At 36.7% G+C, this 18,645-nt stretch overlaps 1 long non-coding RNA gene across 8 annotated transcripts; it reads right to left on the bottom strand.

Moving 5' to 3' along the window:
- Positions 1-2,086: 2,086 nt before the first annotated feature.
- On the bottom strand, positions 2,087-18,633 carry LOC141580850 (uncharacterized). Of its 8 annotated transcripts, none has more exons than XR_012513233.1 (3): positions 18,516-18,605; positions 17,183-18,101; positions 2,087-4,279 (listed from the first exon to the last, which is right to left on the bottom strand). It is a non-coding gene; the product is annotated as an uncharacterized LOC141580850 (long non-coding RNA). The 8 variants fall into 8 exon arrangements; XR_012513235.1 differs by having other exon boundaries at positions 18,468-18,521; XR_012513242.1 differs by lacking the exon at positions 17,183-18,101 and having other exon boundaries at positions 18,516-18,633.
- Positions 18,634-18,645: the final 12 nt, after the last annotated feature.

Consider the following 18,645-nt stretch of genomic DNA (forward strand, 5'->3'; position numbering starts at 1 on the left):
TTTTAGTCAGATAAAAATTTGATAAATATGTATTCTATGTCTTCATTTAAGTCAATGAAATACAAGATGGCCCAGGACTGTGAATTTGTACTAAAAACCTTTGGAGAGGCTGACTGCCATCTAGGAGTGAGTATCCTTTGGATGTTAAGTCCTTCTTTGGCAGAGCTATCATCTAGCCTCCTCAACCCCTCCAACTTACTCACAAGGATATTATTTTTTTAGGAAGTCACTAATACTTCATGGGTCCAGATAAATGCTACCTATGGATTTTATTGGTGAGTATCCTAGTAACACTATCAGGAAGAAAATTAAACTGAAATAAATTAGTATAGATAAACCTGTGGTGTATTCAATTGATTACTGTTTTCTGTTACAGATGCTTCCAGAGCATCCTTAAATTATTCCTTTTATATTGTTGCCTAGGATCAACATGGTCCTGGCTGGTTATCAGGGGTGTTAGAAAATCTCAGTTGAATCAATAAAATCCTAGTCAAATAAAGATTATTTATTTGGGAGGGTTTCCATGTGATATGGATTGTCATTTTTTATCACTGGCACCCCTGTAGATGTCCATAATCTCTTCTGTGTTTCTGAAGGTTTGTGACTACTTGGACTACTGAAAAAGTACTTTTTCCTATTAGTAGTTTGGACAGGATTGAGTAAAGTATCTGCATACAGATAGCTGTGATTCCTGCTACATGTGAAGAGGATGGGAAGTGGGAAACAGCTGTCAATTCTGACCACATGAAATACTCTTTGGGGAAACTTTGGATATTAGCTTGGCTGCCACATGACTTCCTGGTTCTGATAACTTGCGGTAACCCCATCAGGTCTTTTTCAAACTCTGGCAATCTCTGTCAGACCAGAGACTGTGGGGTCTGCAATTTGCTCATTCCATTCTGGTTCACAAAGTCCTGCCAAGAAGACCCTCAGACCTTCTCTACCCTCCAGAACCCGTTTAATTATCTTCTATTCCCTCCAACCCATAAAAATCTAAATTGTGATGGTTAATTGTATGTGTTAACTTGACTGTGGTAACAGATGTCCAGATAGATGACAAAACAGTATTTCTGGGTGCCCCTGTGAAGAAATTAGCATTTGAATCCATAAACTGACTAAAGTTCTGCTCTACCAGTGTGGGTGGGCATCATCTGATTCACTAGAGGCCTGCCTAAATAGAACAAAAAGGGCAGGAAAAAGGTACATTTGCTTTCTTCTTCAGCTGGGACTTCCATCTTCTCCTGCTCTTGGACATCAGAGCTCCTGGTTCTGCGTTCCTCAGACCCTAGGACTTATACTAGCATCCCTACACCACATTCTCAGGCCTAACCTCGGATGTTAAATTATTTACTTCCCTGGTTCTCAACCCTTTGGACTTGATTACACCACTGGCTTTCTTGGTTCTCTAGCTTGCAGAGAGCAGATCTTGGGTCTCTATGATTGAACCAATTCCCATTATCTATCTATCTATCTATCTATCTATCTATCTATCTATCTATCTATCTATCTAACCTGTCTACCTACCTACTATCTAAAAAAGATAAACTGAGGTAAATACAATTTTAAGTTTATTTGAGCAAACAGTGATTCACAAATTGGGCAACTCTAAACCAGAAGTGGGTTGGGAGCTCCACTGAAGGAATGCAGTGTGTAGGCTTTTATAGAAAGAACGTGAAAGGAAAGCAAAGGAAATATTTGATTGGTTACAGTTATATCATTTCCTTCTTTGGTCATTCTCTTGTAAAGTCCCTAGCTACATAATTATAAAGCTGCTTCTGACTGATTGAGCTTAAGTTCTGTTTCTTTAATATATTCATTTACAGGAAATAGCTCAAGTTAAGTTTTAGATTATGTTGGCAAATCAAGCAAGGTTAACTTATGAGGCCTAACTGGGTTTGTCTGCACAGGGATTCTTCAGACTTGGTCTCCATTTTAATCTGTTTTAACAACATGTATCATTCTATTGGTTTTGCTTCTCTGGAGAACCCTGACTAATGGAGAAGTCTCTTAGAGACATTACTGGATTCTCTTTAAACTCTGTGTATTAACTTTGCAGGGCTTCTGTAACAAATTACCCACAAACTGATGGCTTAAAACAATAGAAATTTATTCTCTTATAATTCTGAGGCCAGAAGTCCAACATCAACACATTAGCAGGGCTGTGCTTCTGCGGGAGGATTGAAAGTCCATTCTTGGCCTTCTCCAGCTTCACATGACTCCATTCTCTGCCTCCATGGTCACAACTACCCACTCCTCTTCTCTTCTGTCACATATGAATATATATCATTGTCTTTTCAGCACACCAGATAATCGAGGATGATCTCCTCATCTCAAGGTCCCTAATTATATCTGCAAAGACCTTTTAATTTAAATAAGGTAACATCCACAGGTTCTAGGATTAGGAGGAAGACTTACAATTTGGGGGAGCCACCTTTCAACCCCCTACATCTTACTTAACAATGCAGTTTTTTCCTTCTTTCAAGCTTTGCCTCTTGAAGCTCTGAAGAAATTCAAGACCTATTTTTTCCTCATCACCTTAGCTTTGAAGACATGTCTCCATTTTAAGAAAATTCAATCTATTCCTTTGTTTCAGATGATTTTTTTTTTTTTTTTTTTTTTTTTTTTTGAGACGGAGTTTCGCTCTTTGTTACTCAGGCTGGAGTGCAATGGCGCGATCTCGGCTCACCGCAACCTCCGCCTCCTGGGTTCAGGCAATTCTCCTGCCTCAGCCTCCTGAGTAGCTGGGATTACAGACACACGCCACCATGCCCAGCTAATTTTTTTTTTTGTATTTTTAGTAGAGACGGGGTTTCACCATGTTGACCAGGATGGTCTCGATCTCTTGACCTCGTGATCTACCCACCTCGGCCTCCCAAAGTGCTGGGATTACAGGCTTGAGCCACCGCGCCCGGCTGTTTCAGATGATTTTTTTTTTTTTTTTAAATTTCTTCTTCTTTTGGTTAAATGACACCAATGGACAGAAAAGTCACTTAATAAAAACAAAAAAATTCAGGGATTGAGATTTCCACTTTTCAATCTGAAGGCAGATATTTTCCCATGTTTAGTGTTCTATTAGTTTTCCATAATTCCTCAAAGATGGGTACCACTGTTCTTGATCCCATTTGTAGTTTCCCCCCCAAATCCTGTAATGCAAAACACTCAGAGAAAATGTTATAATCTAAATTCAAACTGTTAGGTACTCTCTTAGAATTTCTTCCCCTAATTAGGAACAGTATCGCTTTCTGTAAATATCTATACTATGCTTTTGAGTAATATTCACAAGTTGCTATTTGTTGTGAGCTTGGCTTAGTGTTTTGAATCTATTACTTCTATTAATGGGAAAAATTCTATGGGAAACAAATCACTATTTTACAGATGAGGAAAACGACACCTGGAGTAATATAACTAGTAATGTTGTCAAAGACAAAATTACAACACATTTAAAGTTCTAATTGATTTTTATTAGTGATTTTAGAATTGGGCAGCATCTCATTCTATAAAATAGAATAGGTGCTTCAACAATTAAACCATACATGGTAATTATTTGAGCAGAGAAGTGGGCAGAAAAGGGCTAAAGAAAGCAGAGCTAAGGAATAAAAAGTGTATTGATCATTTCAAAAAGTTACTTTCATTATAGGATTAAAAAAGAGAGACCTTCCTTATCATGCTGACTAAAACTGGCTGTTGGAAGGTTTGGTTGTCTTCTCTCTCCTGATTTCTTGGAAGGTCAGATAAACAACTTAGTTTTGGTTTGGTGACCTGGAGTTTTATTATGAGTGACTTCATTTTGGTTTGGTCTAGAGGGGCCTAGTACAGGAGCCCAATCCAAAACAACAGCCTCCCATAAATTTTGTTTAACAGTGTTGAAACAGAATTAAACCCAGGTTTGCCTTATTCCATAAACACATGTTCCTTCTATTATGTCAACCCACTTTTCTAGTTTCCTTTGTCGAGAATGAAGCAAATAACAGTTAAGGAGTTCTTTCTCTGTCAGCTCTCACCTTACACTAGAAGCTGCTAGTGGGCTTTTCCCTTTCTTGATCATCTTCTGGTTCTGAGCAGAATTTTAAAAGGCCTGTTCTTCATCCTCCCTTAGCATTTTTTGCAAGTCTCACCTCATTTGGGGGTTTCAGGTTTCTTGACACTATCCTTTAGGGCCCATGTTACCTTCTTATAATTACCCTTGGTATGCGGTTGCTTTCTCCCAAGGTTTCTGTCACTTCCAATTAGCCAAGCAATTCCTCCTTGTTGGTCAGAATTAGGTTCCCCAGTTGCTCTGCTGGGACATTAAATCATGAGAAAGGCAAGTCAAAAACTTGTCAGATGATTTGATTTTAGCCCAATAAACTTTTAACACGATCCTGTTAAATTTTCTTTTTTGATTGTTGCATTGCTACAGGTATTGACAAATAGTGTACTGAAGGCATTGTGTTACCAACAATAATTCCTTTATGGAGAATTGCAAAGTAGCAATAAATGCTTGAAACCAGTTTTTTTTTTTTTTTTTTTTTTTTTTTTTTTTTTTTTTGGAAACAGGCCTCAGGAAGCTTTTCATCGTGGGAGAAGGGAAGGGGAGCAGCATATCACAAGGTGGGAAAGAAGGCATAAGAGATGACAGGCCCTTTTAAACAACCAACTCTTGTGTGAACTCACATACTGAGAACTCACTCATTGCAGCAAGGACAGTACCAAGCCATTCATAAGGGATCTACCCTCATGAACCAAATACCTCTCACCAGGCCCCGTGTCCAACATTGAGAATCACATTTTAACATGAGATTTGGAGGGGACACACATCCAAACCATATCAATGGCTGACAGGTTGGTCACATATCTGTGCAATAATATGTCACTTTGGGGGCTACGTCAAAAAGGACTTAAAGACATGGTGGCTTCTGCTTCTCTTTTGGATTGTTTTATGGGAAGCCAGGAAGCTCTATGAAGAGGTACATGTGGCGAGGAAGCATGGTATTCTGCTAAATAGCCAGTGAAGAACTAAAGCGTCCCGCCAATAGCATGTCAAAGTAGATCATTCAGTACTAGTTAAAACATCAGATGATTGCAATCTCAAGTGATGGTTTGATAACTTCACAAGAGACACTGAACCAGAACCATTCAGCTAAGCTGTTTCTGGATTTTTGATCTTCAGAGACTACATGACATAAGGAATATTTATTTATTGCTTTACATATTATATTTTGAGGCAGTTATGCAGCAATAGAAAATTAGTAAACATTTTGGTACTTGGAAGTGGGGTGTTAACAAAAACTTAAAATGTGTTAAGTGTGGTTTTGGAACTGGCAGTGAGCAGAAGGTACAACTTGGAAGAGAGGGTTAATAAGAGCCTTGAAGACATTTTTTATAGAAGCATAATAGATAACTTTGAGGGGGCTGCAGGTAACAACTTAACAGACTAGAAAACTGTTACTGGAAACTGGAGGGAAGGAGATCTTGTTACATAGCAGCAAAAAGTTTGCAAATTCATTACTCACAGCTATGTGCTAGGAAGAAAATATGCCTAATTAACTGGTTGATCTAACAAAGGAGATTGCCAGCCAAATGTTAAATATCAAAAAATCAATGTTAAATATTTCATGTGGTTTTTTCTTCTCGTTGCTTACAGTAAAATGTGTGAGGAGAGAGAAAGTCAAAGGAAGGACTGTTAAACAAAAAGGAGCCATGGCTGGGCATGGTGGCTTATGCCTAAAATCCCAGAACCTTGGGAGGCTGAGGTGGGAGAAATGTTTGAAGCCAGGAATCCAAGGTCACCCTGACCAACAAAGCAAAAACCTGATTCTATTAAAAAAAAAAAAAAAAAAAAAAAAAAAAAAAAAGTCAAAACTTGCTGGATTTGAAGATTCCCAGCTTGTGCAGATGACAAATGATGCTAAAATTAGGGAATGTCTCTGAGCAAAAAGCAAATCCAGGGCACTGCCAATGAAACATGAAGTCGAGCTTATAAAGTCCCTTAATACCTCAGGAATATCTTAAGATGTGCCTCAGAGTATTTTCATTCAGACAAAAGATGTGTCTCAGAAAATCTCTGAATAACATCACAGGTTTTTAAAAAAGTTTAAGGGTGTTTTCATTGGCAAAAGCCTGAGGTAGAAAAAAGTTTATGTGGAAGAGATGTGTTTGTTGCTTTTGTCTAATGGAGTGAACTTAAACTCAAAATTCACAAGCGAGTCAAAAAGTTTTTAAGAGAAGTCTATTAGCAGGAATACTGCCAGCCTGAACTGAAAGGCACAGAGTACCATATGAAAAGAGGCTTTTGGGACATTCATGCTTCTATAGGCAGAAAGTAAGCAGAACTGTAAACAAGCAAAAGAAAGGGTGACTCATAAGTCCAAGGTACCAGAAGGCAGAGCTAAGAAAATTCTAGGCCTTGAATCCTAACCAAGGAACCGCCAATTTGTGCCCAGGTGGGTTTCAGAATTTCTGTGAACCTATGTACCTCCAGTGTTCCCACTTTTTAAATATACATATCTACATTTATTATCCTATTCATGTGGAAGCAGAGACTGTCTTTAGCGTTTGGGTCTTCAGATCAAAAAGAGCTCTTCTTAAGGAGTTGTACTTAAGTACACCTATGAGTGTCATACATAACTGGACCTGATTTATATTTCTAGGCTTTGAATTAATGGCATAATAAGATGAGAGCTTTGGAGAGCTTTTGGAGGGGATGAATGTATTTTGCAAATCAAGACCTGTCAATCATTGGGGCCAAATTCTGACAGCCAGTTTCCCAGTATTCATGCCCTTGTTAATCTCCTCCCATATATCATCAGTTATGACTAACAGTACACAGTAGAAGTAATGGTGCATCACTTTGAGTGATCATGGTTTCTGTTTATCTCTTGGATCCCCTGTTCTGGAGAAAGCTAGCTGCCATATTGTGAGAAAACTCAGGCAGCTCTATGAATGAGCCCTCTGGGAAGTGAATCCTAACACCAGTAAGACTTTCAGAAAACTACAGACCAGCCAACATCTTGACTGCAAATTTATGAGACCTTAGGCCAAAATACCTAGCTAGGCTACTCCTGGACCCCAAACCCTAAGAAAATATATAAATATTTTTAGGTTTAAGTTAGGGTAATTTGTTATACAGTAAAATAACTAATGCGCATTCACAGGCTGCTTGATATTGAAGTAAGTCTTTTGTAATCTATGGTTTTCTCCACTTGTCCTTCTCGCTCTCCCTTTCTCCTGCAACGTATTTGCTGAAATTAATTTGTCTTGATACTCTCCACGACTGGATTTTTCATTTATATTTTCCATTCAAAAACATTACATTGTTGTAGGTTTCATTGGTGTTTATATCTCCTGTAAGTTGAATGGATCTAAAGACCTGATTAGTATCAGGGTCAAAATTTTTTAAGATTTTTTAATCCATAGCAGTGTTTTTCCATTAAGAAGCATATGTTTTCTTGTCTGTCATTTTAGCAGCTGTTGACATGCAATAAATAAATCCATTTATTCATTAGAAATTTCAAAATGGCAATTTTCAAATTCTATAATTCTTCCACTTATTAGCTGGAATACATGTTTTAAGAGAAATCTATCCTCATCTACTGTTTGGTTACCAACAGTTCACATAGAAAAAGCAGGATAAGTGCCTACTCATTTAAAAAAAAAAAAAAAAAAAAAAAAAAAAAAGCTGGCTTCTGTTGACCAAGTAAATGCCGTTTATTTTACAATCATTGTGAACAAATAGATTTAAATACACTTGATACATTCCAATCAATTGCGTTTACTGTCCTTGATACTCAAATGGTCTCATCTATGGCCAAGGAATGCTTTTCAGTTGTCTCCTGAGTCCATTGATATGACACCCTAGTAGTCTAAGACAGCTTCCTTGCTATCTTGCACAATGAAGTATTCCAGGCTCATCTTCCTGTGCATGACTGAAATTAACCACTATTCCAAGAGCTTATGGTGTCTTTCACAGAGTTTTTAAAAACCTTAATGCATTTGAATGCATATGTTTTTATTTATGCATATTACATTTCCCTAAGACCATAAAATATTTTTGCAATCTTTCTTCTGAAGGTTTAATATGTTTTTCTTTCACACCTACATCTTAAAGTCATCTGAAACTACTTTTTCTATATGGTGTTAGGTAGGGAGGACCAATTTCATTTTTCTTCCTTATGAATATCCAGCACCATTTATTGAAATGCTCTTGTTTTCCCTGCTGGTATGCAATGCCATCTCTGACATAAATCAGAGTCCTCACAATCAAGATTCCTTATACATCAATTTTTCTATCTCTAAGCCAGTATTACAATACCCTAATTACTATAGTTTTAACAGATTTATTGAGGTACAAGTCATATACCAATTTACTCACTTAAAGTGCACAATTGAATGGATTCTAGTATACCAACAGAAATATGCAACTATACATTTTAGAACTCTTTTTACTGCCTCGAAAAGAAACTCTGCACCCTTTGGCTATCACTACCTCGGACCCCCATGCCCCCAAACTTTGCAAACCCTAAACAACAACAAATCTATTGTCTCAATACATTTCCTACTTTAGACATTGTATTTAAATGGAATCATATGTGGTCTTTTGTGACTGGCTTCTCTATTTCAGCATAATGTTTTCAAAGTTTATCCATGTTATAGCAGGTATCAGTACTTCATTCCTTTTTGTGGCCAAATATATTCCATTATATAAATGTATCACATTTTGTGTATCTTTTCATGGATAAACATTTAATCTTTTCATAGATATCTGAGTTTTTTTTTTTTCTTTTTTGCTGTTGTGAATATCTACAAGTCAATTCTATCTTAAATCTGCTTCTAGAGTATCGTGAATTGTGCTCTTTGTCATACAGACTTCAGAATCAGTTTGCCAAGCTCCTTGAAAAACTCATTTCACTGTGTAGGGGAGAACTGCCATCTTAACTAGAGTCTTTTAATAATTGAACCTAGCAATTTTAAAATAAGACATTCTTTAATGTCTGTCAAAGTTTTGTAATTCTTTTTCTATAGAGGTTTACTATACCTTTTAAGTTACCTATAGGTGATTTATATTTTTAAAGGAATATAGTGAGTAGTGTCTTACAAAAAACATTTTATAACAGTTCATTTCTGCTAGAGAGAAATGCAATTCACTTTTGCATATTGATAGTCATATTAGTCTGTCTTCACGTTGCTATAAATACCAGAGACTGAGCAATTTATAAAGAAAAGGGGTTTAATTGGCTTACAGTTCTGCAAGTTGTACAGGAAGCACAGCGGCTTCTGCTTCAAGGGAGGCTTCAGGAAGCTTCCAATCATGGTGGAAGGCAAAGGGGAAGCATGGGCGAAAGAGAGATGCCACACAATTTCAAACGACCAGATCTTGACACACTATTTCAAGGACAGTACCAACAGGATGGTACTAAATCACTAATGATCCAATCTCCCACCAGGCCTCACCTCCAACATTGGAGATTACAATTCAACATGAGATTTGGGTGGGGACACAGATTCAAACCATATCAATAGTATATCCAGAATCCTTGCAAAGCTCTTTAATAATAATTTGTCTGTAGACTAAGTCATGTTTATTTCCAATTTTTAATCTTCTGTTTTTCTTGCCTTATAATTCTGGCTAGGATCTCCAATGTAGTACTTGTTCCTGACTCTTAGGGACTGCTTCAAATACTTCATCTTAAAATATTACGTTGTTGTAGGTTTTATTGGCTTAAGGAAGTTCTACACAATTCTAATTTGCCCAAAGGTTTTATACATGTCTGTTATTTTTTTCAAATACTTTTCTTTTCCTGCATCTGTTCAGATAACTAGGTAGTTTTTTTCCTGGTCCGCTGCCTAGGCTGGACTGCAGTGGTGCAATCTCGGCTCACTGAAACCTCCGCCTCCTGGGTTCAAGCAATTCTCCTGCCTCAGCCTTCTGAGCAGCTGACATTACAGGTGCCTTCCAACGAAAATTAGCCTGGCTAATATTTTGTATTTTGTTAGTTGAGATGGGCTTTCACCATGTTGGCCGGGCTGGTCTCAAACTCCTGACCTCAGGTGATCCACCTGCCTCAGCCCCCTAAAGTGTTACAATTACAGCTATGAGCCACACTGGCCAGTCTCCTCTAATCTTTTAATATAATAAAATACATTCCTGGGTTAAATTCAACCTGATCATGATATATTATCTTTTTTTTTTTTAGAAAAAAAAAAAACACATTTTCTAAGGTCTGTTTTATTTAGAATTTTTGTCTTTCTCTGTGAATATGACAGGGCTCTAATTCTTACTGCTCTTATCAAATTTAACAGCAAGGTTACAGAAGCCTAATAAAATAATTTTAAATTTGATAAGAGGCAGTCTTATATATCGTGAAATGGTCTTGTACAAAATTAAAATGATCTGTCTTTTGAAGGTTTGGCAAAAGTCTCCAGTGATCATGATTTCCTGTATCGACATCCCACGATTTACATTTTCCATTACTTGCTGACTTTTGAAAAGTTACATTTTTCTGGAACTGCCTACTTCATTTATATTTTCCCATTTATTATGAAGTTATTCATGATTTCTCATGAATCCCCTATGGCATTTGTAATGATGTCCCCATTTTCACTTTTAATAATCTTTGTGTCTTTTTCTTCTTTCTTGGCTAATCCTGCCGAAGGTTTGTCAGTGTTCTTAGTTTGTTAAAAGATACAACTTTTGGCTGGGCAGGGTGGCTCATGCCTATAATCCCAGCACTTTGGGAGGCCGACGATCACGAGGTCAAGAGATCGAGACCATTTTGGTCAACATGGTGAAACTGCATCTCTACTAAAAATATAAAAATATTAGTTGGGCATGGTGGCACATGCCTGTAGTCCCAGCTACTCGGGAGACAGAGGCAGGAAAACTGCTTGAACCCAGGAGGTAGAGGTTGCGGTGAGCCGCGATAGCACCATTGCACTCCAGCCTGGGTAAAAAGAGTGGAACTCCGTCTCAAAAAACAAACAAACAAACAAACAAACAAAAACAAAACAAAACAAAAAAAAAACCAGAAGATACAACTTTTGGATACACTACTACTGATTGGATCATTACACAAGACACAGAAAAACATTTATACCCATAAATATGTACAAAGTACCAAGTAAAAAATAAATTCTTTTTACAAATTTTGTTAAGCCTCTGTATTGACTATTTGCTTTCTGTTTCATTTAAACTTTATTTTTTTCTTCTATCTTCCATTCTTTCCTAATTCTTTAGGTTAGACCATTTAATCTTTAATTTTCAGTCTTCCTTGTGTACTTAAGGCTTTCAATTTTCTTGAAAGTCATGTAGTTACATTCTACAGGTGTAAATAATATAGTATTTTTGTCTTTGTTCAGTTCTGAATATGCATTTTCTATTTATCAATGAGAATCTTTATTTGAATTTCACCCATCAAGTGTATTATTTTCTAAATATATGAGGTTTTCTTGAGTTGTCATTTTTGATTTCTAACTTAATTATACTGCGATTACAAAAAACGGTCTAAGTGAAGGCAATCTTTTGAAATTTTAAGACTTTTATACGGTTAATTTTTGTAAACAGTTCAGGTGTACTTATTTTTTTTTTTTTAATTTCTACTCTTAGTAATGATGGGTTAGCTAATTTAGACCTCTCTCTTCTGAAGAACAATTAGAAGAGTTGGAATATATATATACACATAATATATAAAATATATTATATATAAAATTATTATTTTTTCAAGAGACAAGGATCTTGTTATGTTGCCTAGGCTGGTCTCAAATTCCTGACCTTAAGGGTAGGGTGCTCCCACCTTGGCTTCCCAAGGTGGTGAAATTAAAGACATGAATCATTACCCTCAGCTTGGACAAAATATAAAACAAACATCTGAGAGCATAAGACAATGAAATATTCAGAAGGAAAAAACAGAGTTCTTGAATGCAGCATTTATAGTAGCTTTTCCTCTGGAATATCTTCCGATTCATGAGATGATGGCTGAAAAGGTGAAAAGAGCTTCTAACTCACAGAATTAAAAAAACAAAAACTGGAGTTTAAAGCCTGCTCTGGTAAACTCTGCATGCTTGAGTTGGGACTTCAGAGGTCTATTCTCTGAGAGAAATTTCTGTTGCACTGGAAGTAGTCCTGCCTATATTGTAATTATATCTATCACTAACTGGATTAAGATGATCTTCGATTACTAGTGTCCAAAGGTCCTGCCAGAAGACATAAATACTTTCTTTAGGAAATACCATCATATTGGACTACAAAGTATGGTTTCCTCATAAATAATTCAATCAAAAGTTCTGACATTCAATTAAAACACAACCTAAACAAAGTTTTATATATTTATAATGTTTATAAAATAAGCAAATAATATAAAGTAACATAAAAATAAGGGACATAAAAGCAAGACAATGTGGTAACAACATGAAACACGAAAAGTGTCAGATAATAGCGGACACCATAGTTATTAGATACAGATTTTACAGTAATTATGATTAGAATGTTTGAGGAAATAAAAGATAGAGATATTTGGCAAACAACTGGAAACAATAAAACAGAATCAAGTAGAAATGTTTGAACTGATAACCACCAAAAACATAACTAAAATAAATGTCTCAACAGAAATTTTTAACAGATTAGTGACTATTAAAAGAAAATAGTGAACTGAAAGTTAAGAAGAAATATTCAGGATGAAACAGAGAGATGAAAACAAATGGAAAATACAAGGGACAAAGTGAATTGTCAAATATACATGTTAAGTGGAGTACCAAAAGAAGAGGAGAAAGGATAGTGAAGGCAGAAGCAACGTCTGATGAAACAGAGCTGAGAATTTTCTACAACAGTCTAAGGACATCAAATCCAGATTCAAGAAACATTACAAATCTCGGGGAAAAAAAAAAAAAAAGACAACAAAAAATAAAACCAAACAAAAAAGCAACATGTGGGCACATCGAACTTAAGACAAACCTCTTAAAAGTAGCCATGCAAAAAAAAGAGATCACTTTTGAAGAGGAAAAAATAAAATGGACATAATGTCTCGTAAGATATAATGGAAACCAGAAGGAATAAAATCTATCTTTGAAATGATAAAATAGCTGCTAATTCAGCAAAAAGGTTCTTAGAAAATGAAATTAAAATAAGACAGTTTCAGGACAGAAAATCTGAAAGAATTTGTTACCAGTAGACATTTAAAGAAATGTTAAAGTATGTCCTTCAAGAAGAAGAAATAAGATCTCAGACAGAAGCTGAGATTCTAGGAACCACAAAACACAATAAAAGTAAATCTTTGCGAAATTGCATATTGTATAAAAAACAATAATGAGAATAATATAATAATAAAATTTATTCTCATCATTTAAATTCTTTAAATGATGAGAATTTAAATAAGGATTTAAATAATGAGAATTTAAAAATAAATGAAAATTTAGAAAATACATATAAAGAATATACAAAGTATGTAATACGGAGTGGGGCAGTAAATGAAGTGTTCTCAGGTCTTTACATTGTCCTGGAAGTATAATATCAAATTATCTTAGAAGATGATAAACCCAAGTTCCATGTTTTAATACCTGAGGTGAACAGTAAAAAGAATACTAAAAGATATCTGTCAAGCTTGTGGGGTAGGAAAAATGGAATAATTAAAAATAATCTAAAAGGTCTACAGCCATACCACCCTTAATATGCCTGTTCTCATCTGATCTGAGAAGCTAAGCAGGGTTGGGTCTGACTGGCAGTTGGATGAGAGTCTGCCTCGGAATACCAGGTGTTACAGGCTGAATTAAAAAGGAAATCCAAAAGTCAAAAGAGAAAATGAACATAGGAGAGGTGGGACAAATAGAAAAGGAGCAATGATAATTTTAAATGCAAATATGTTAGTAATTATGTTACATGTAATCAGACTAGATACTCCAACTAAAAAACAAATTATCAAAGTGGATTTAAAAAAATGTATTTTATTACTCTTTGTATTAAAATGTTCTAATTTTTTTTCCATTTGCACAAAGAATAAAACCTAAACTCTTTCCTGTCTTTCAAAGGTAACATGATCTAGCCCTTTCCCATTTCTCCAAAGTTACAGTATTCTCCTCTTAAGTCACTATGCTCCAATCATGCAGGCCTTCTTTTGGCTCCTGAAGTATTCTAAGCTAGATCATGCCTTGGATTTTTTGCACTGTTGTCCTTTCTTGCAAGCAACAGTTCCCCCGAGTTTTACAAAGCTGGATTCTCTTGTCATTTACATAGCAGCTTACATGGTACTTTATTTTTCTTAATCACCTAATTTGAAATAGTCATGCTTGAATTTCATGCCTAGTACTTACCACTATCTTCTATTTTTTGTTAATTTATGGTTTATTGCTACTAAAATAAAAATTTCCTCATAGTAGAGAAAATATCTGCTTTATTTACTATTCCCTCAGAGTGTAGAAGAGTGACTGATACAGTTTGCTATTCAAAAAATATTTAGTGAATGAATAAAGCTAATTAAAGTTTTAAACAGATAGATACTTTCAGATGGTTTTGTCTTTTTATTGCTCTTGGTGGCACTGGTTGTTTAAAGACTTTCTTAATGCCAAAAAATATCAAATGGAGTCAAGTTCCCATTATGTACGTTAGTGGTCCTTGAAAATGTGCATTGTACAACCTGTGTAAAATTGCAAGGGATATTTCACCAATTAATCAGACATGTGGCATATTCCTAAACATAACTTTGGTAAGCTACATGAAAATAAAAATTCAGAGGAAGTCTACTGAATTGTTAAAGGTTGCAATGTACTTCAGAATAACATTTAAAACACTGTTTTTTCAACCTGAAAGACGAGAGTAATATAGTGGATGTTAAAAAGCATAATGCAATGTTGAAAACCAAAAAAAAAAAAAAAAAAAAAAAAAAAAAATCCTTATTTATTTATTTATTTTTGAGATGGAGTCTTGCTCTGTCATACAGGCTGGAGTACAGTGGTGCAATCACAGCTCACTGCAACCTCCACTTCCCAGGTCCAAGCAATCCTATCACCTCAGCCTCCCAAGTAGCTGGGACTACAGTGGTGTGCTACCATGCCCAGCTAATTTTTGTATTGTTTGTAGAAATGGGGTTTTGTTATGTTGGTCAGGCTGGTCTTCCTGACCTCAAATGATCTGCCTGACTCGGCCTCCCAAAGTGCTCGCATTACAGGCATGAGCCACTATGCTGAGTTTTAAGTTAAAAAAAAAAAAAAAAATCCCCCAATATAGAAAAGTTGTTTTAGAGCGTCAATGCTAGCAGTGGTGATTGATATATTTTGGTTACTTTTTACTCTCTGTGCTTAGGATTTTTTCATGTCAAAGCAATCGTACTGGGCACAATTTTGCATCCTGCTGTCTTAATCTGGGCTGGTATAATCTAAGTACCGTAAACCACGTGACTTAAACACCAGAAATTTATTTCTCACAGTTCTGGAGGCTGGGAAATCAGAGAAGAGAGTGCCAGCATGATTGGCACAAATCAGGCCCCCTTCCTGATTTGTAGTTAGTTGTCTGTTTTCTTGCTGTATCCTTACATGGTGAAGAGCAAAGAAAGAGGGGAAGCAACTTGTCTAATATCTCTTCTTGTAAAGGCACTAATTCCATGAGGGCTTCACCCTCATTACTTAATTGTCCCCCAAAGGCCCCACCTTCTAATATGTCATTGGGGATTAGGGTTTCAACATATGAAATTTTGTGTGGAGGGAGGGAGGACACAAACATGCAGTCTATATAATGCTTTTTAGTTTTTTGAGTCAGGATCTTGCTCTGTTGCCGAGGCTGGAGTGCAGTGGTGTGATCTCAGTTTACTGCAGCGTCTACCTCTTAGTCCCAAGTGATTGTCCCACCTCAGTCTCCTGAGTAGCTGGAATTACCAGCACACACATCACAGTCAGCTAATTTTTAAATTTTTGTAGAGATGAGCTCTCACTATATTGCCCAGGCTAGTCTCTAACTCCTGTGGTCCAGTGATTCTCCCACTTCAGCCTCCTAAAGTGCTGTAATAACAATAGTGAGTCATTGTGCCTGGCCTAAAATGCTCTTTTAACTTAGAAAATAAACATTTTCCATCAGAAAGACTAGTCCAATGGCTTTTTAAAAGAGCTAGATAATATTCCACTAAACATATATAACAATTGATCAATCTCACTATCATACGTAATACTGCAACAAACTTTTTACCTTTATAAGTATTACTACAAATAACATCTTTGCTGTAAAGCATTTTAAGGGCAATTTAAATGAAGTAACTGTTTACAACATTCATTCAAATTATATTTCTTAAGGGAAAGGCGGGAAAACAAAACAAAGTCCCAGCTCTGTAGGAATTTATAGTCTAATTAGGAAAACAGTGTATGTTAGAAAAAAAAAAAAAAACAATTACTATGAAAGCATATGACAAACTTGTTCAGAAGCAGCAGAAACGTCTTAAAAAAAAAAAAGCTAATAACATTTTGCAAAAAAATATGGACTGAACTGCGAAAAAGTGGTATTATCTTAATGGTTGAAAGAGTTCCAGGTCAGTGTGCGTATTGCAACTTTTTGTTGATCTTGAAAGCACTTGAGAATAGTTCTCACTCAGGACATTTCAACTGATGATAAAGCCCAAATGGAAGCAACCAAGACTTTTCTCAAAGATTATGCTCCTAATTCCCTTGCTGAAACTACTGAATTTCTTTTAATCTCCATCCTCTATCTTTTCTTCCCTTTCATTATTGTCCCCTTTGTAACTCTGTCGAAGACACCCACCTATTTTAAGTAACGGAAATGGAAATTATTCTACTTTAAGGCAGGCAACCAATAGATAATATTATTCTACAAAATAAGAAAGACTGGATGGCACTACCTTAAAACATACATGCATTTTAAGCATTAAAAAGATTTTTCACATGTATTAGAGAGAAATGTGTGAAATAGAAAGTTAAAGAATATTAACTAAGTTATTTATCAACTTGCCATACACTAAATAAGGAACATAGAACTTTGTCATCTATTAAAAATGATAAGCAGATAATAAAAACTGCGATTTCTTTTCATGGTTTTACTCTAGCAGGAATGGATTCCATCCTGATAATTCTAGTTTTACTGTCACATAGAGGGAGATACTTTGTGAACCTCAATGAAACTGCGAGGTTTAGGACAGATAGAAGAACCACAGTGCCAGAAATGAAAGAGTGAAACTTCACAGAATGTGTTGTCTCTAACAGGCTGATAGCCACTTACCTTCTCCACGTTTTCTTCTCCAAGGATAGCAGCTGCTACCTACAGATACACCAACAGACAATTCTAGCCCCTCTCTACCACACCTAGCATTTGCAGAATACCCTGTGGCTTGTCTATTTACAACCTTGTCCCTACACAGCAGAAGAGAAACCCTTCAGGAAGTCCTGGATTCATCCTCAGCAAGATCTGTTTCACAAACTATTCTCCAGTTCCACCTACCCTCCAGTTGTTCTGTCAATACTTATGATTCCTAGATCTTCTTTAATTGCCATGCTGTTCGCCCCCCATAAAACAAAGTTTAAACTTATAAAAAACAAACAAACAAACAAACAAACAAGCCTCACGCATTCAGTCTCTGTCCCCTTTACTGATATAAAGCAACTGCCCTGTGCATGCTTCTTTTAGATGGTTGAGAACTCCGATTCCTCGAGTCTTTGGGCCATTTACAGCTTAGATACCACACCCTCCAGGTACTTTGATAAAGAGGGTAAAACTTAGTATCTATAACTACGTCTGCCTACTCAACCTCCTTTATTTCTCTCAAAACTTCTTAGTTTCCCTTACGTAACAAAACGTCACACTATGGTACAAAGTGACCTCATGGATGAAATTACTGATAGCTACAACTTAAGTAAGGATCCCCAAGTTATGAGACAAATTTCTGGGTTTAAAGTGTTCTGTATAACCATTTCAAGCCTGCCTCCAGTACGATGTCTCATTATAATTAAAAAAGGCAGAAAAAGTTGACTGGAACAGTTTGGAAAAAACACAAAATTAAAAGGTATACGGGGGTTTCACTTCTTTGCATCTGATATACATGTCTAGATGGAAAACGTCCATATTGGAACGTGTTAACAGGCAGAATTTTCTTCCTGGTTTCTCTGCTCTTGGTAGATGTTCTTCTGACTTCAACTGGCACCTGTGAATAGCGAAGAAACTTCTCACTACAAGATGCCATTGCCCTGCGGGAGAATAGAGCTAGGGTACCCATTAAGGCAGGGAACAGAAGCAACAGGGGGACAGATTTGTGGAAAAGAGGATATGCTAACAAGGGATGGAATCGGGAAAACGAGAGGGTAAAAATAGGGCGTCAGTTAAGCGGAGGAAAATACAGCCAAACGTGGTCTTTACTGTCTCCGTATCACCTGGGTCTGGAGTCGACTCCCAGCGCGCATCCTCACTCCCATGCGCGGCCCACCGCCGCCCCGCCCGCTCCCCACACCACTGTGTTCCTCCGTCACCTCTCCGACAGAGGATGAGCACCAGCTGAAACCACCCAACCTACCTCAGGGTCCTCACAAACGCAGCCACTGCGCTCCGCCCGCCCACGTACCTGTGCTGCGCCTGCGCCTCCTACGCGCTCTCAAGGTCAGCACCGCCCCCAGCCCATAACCTGGCACCCACGGAAGTTGCTTTAGAGGACGTCCTGCGTATCTTCAACTCAGCGTGGCGTGAGGTCGCCG

The sequence above is a fragment of the Saimiri boliviensis genome, chromosome 1 (genome assembly GCF_048565385.1).
Source record: "Saimiri boliviensis isolate mSaiBol1 chromosome 1, mSaiBol1.pri, whole genome shotgun sequence".
Taxonomy (NCBI): domain Eukaryota; kingdom Metazoa; phylum Chordata; class Mammalia; order Primates; family Cebidae; genus Saimiri; species Saimiri boliviensis.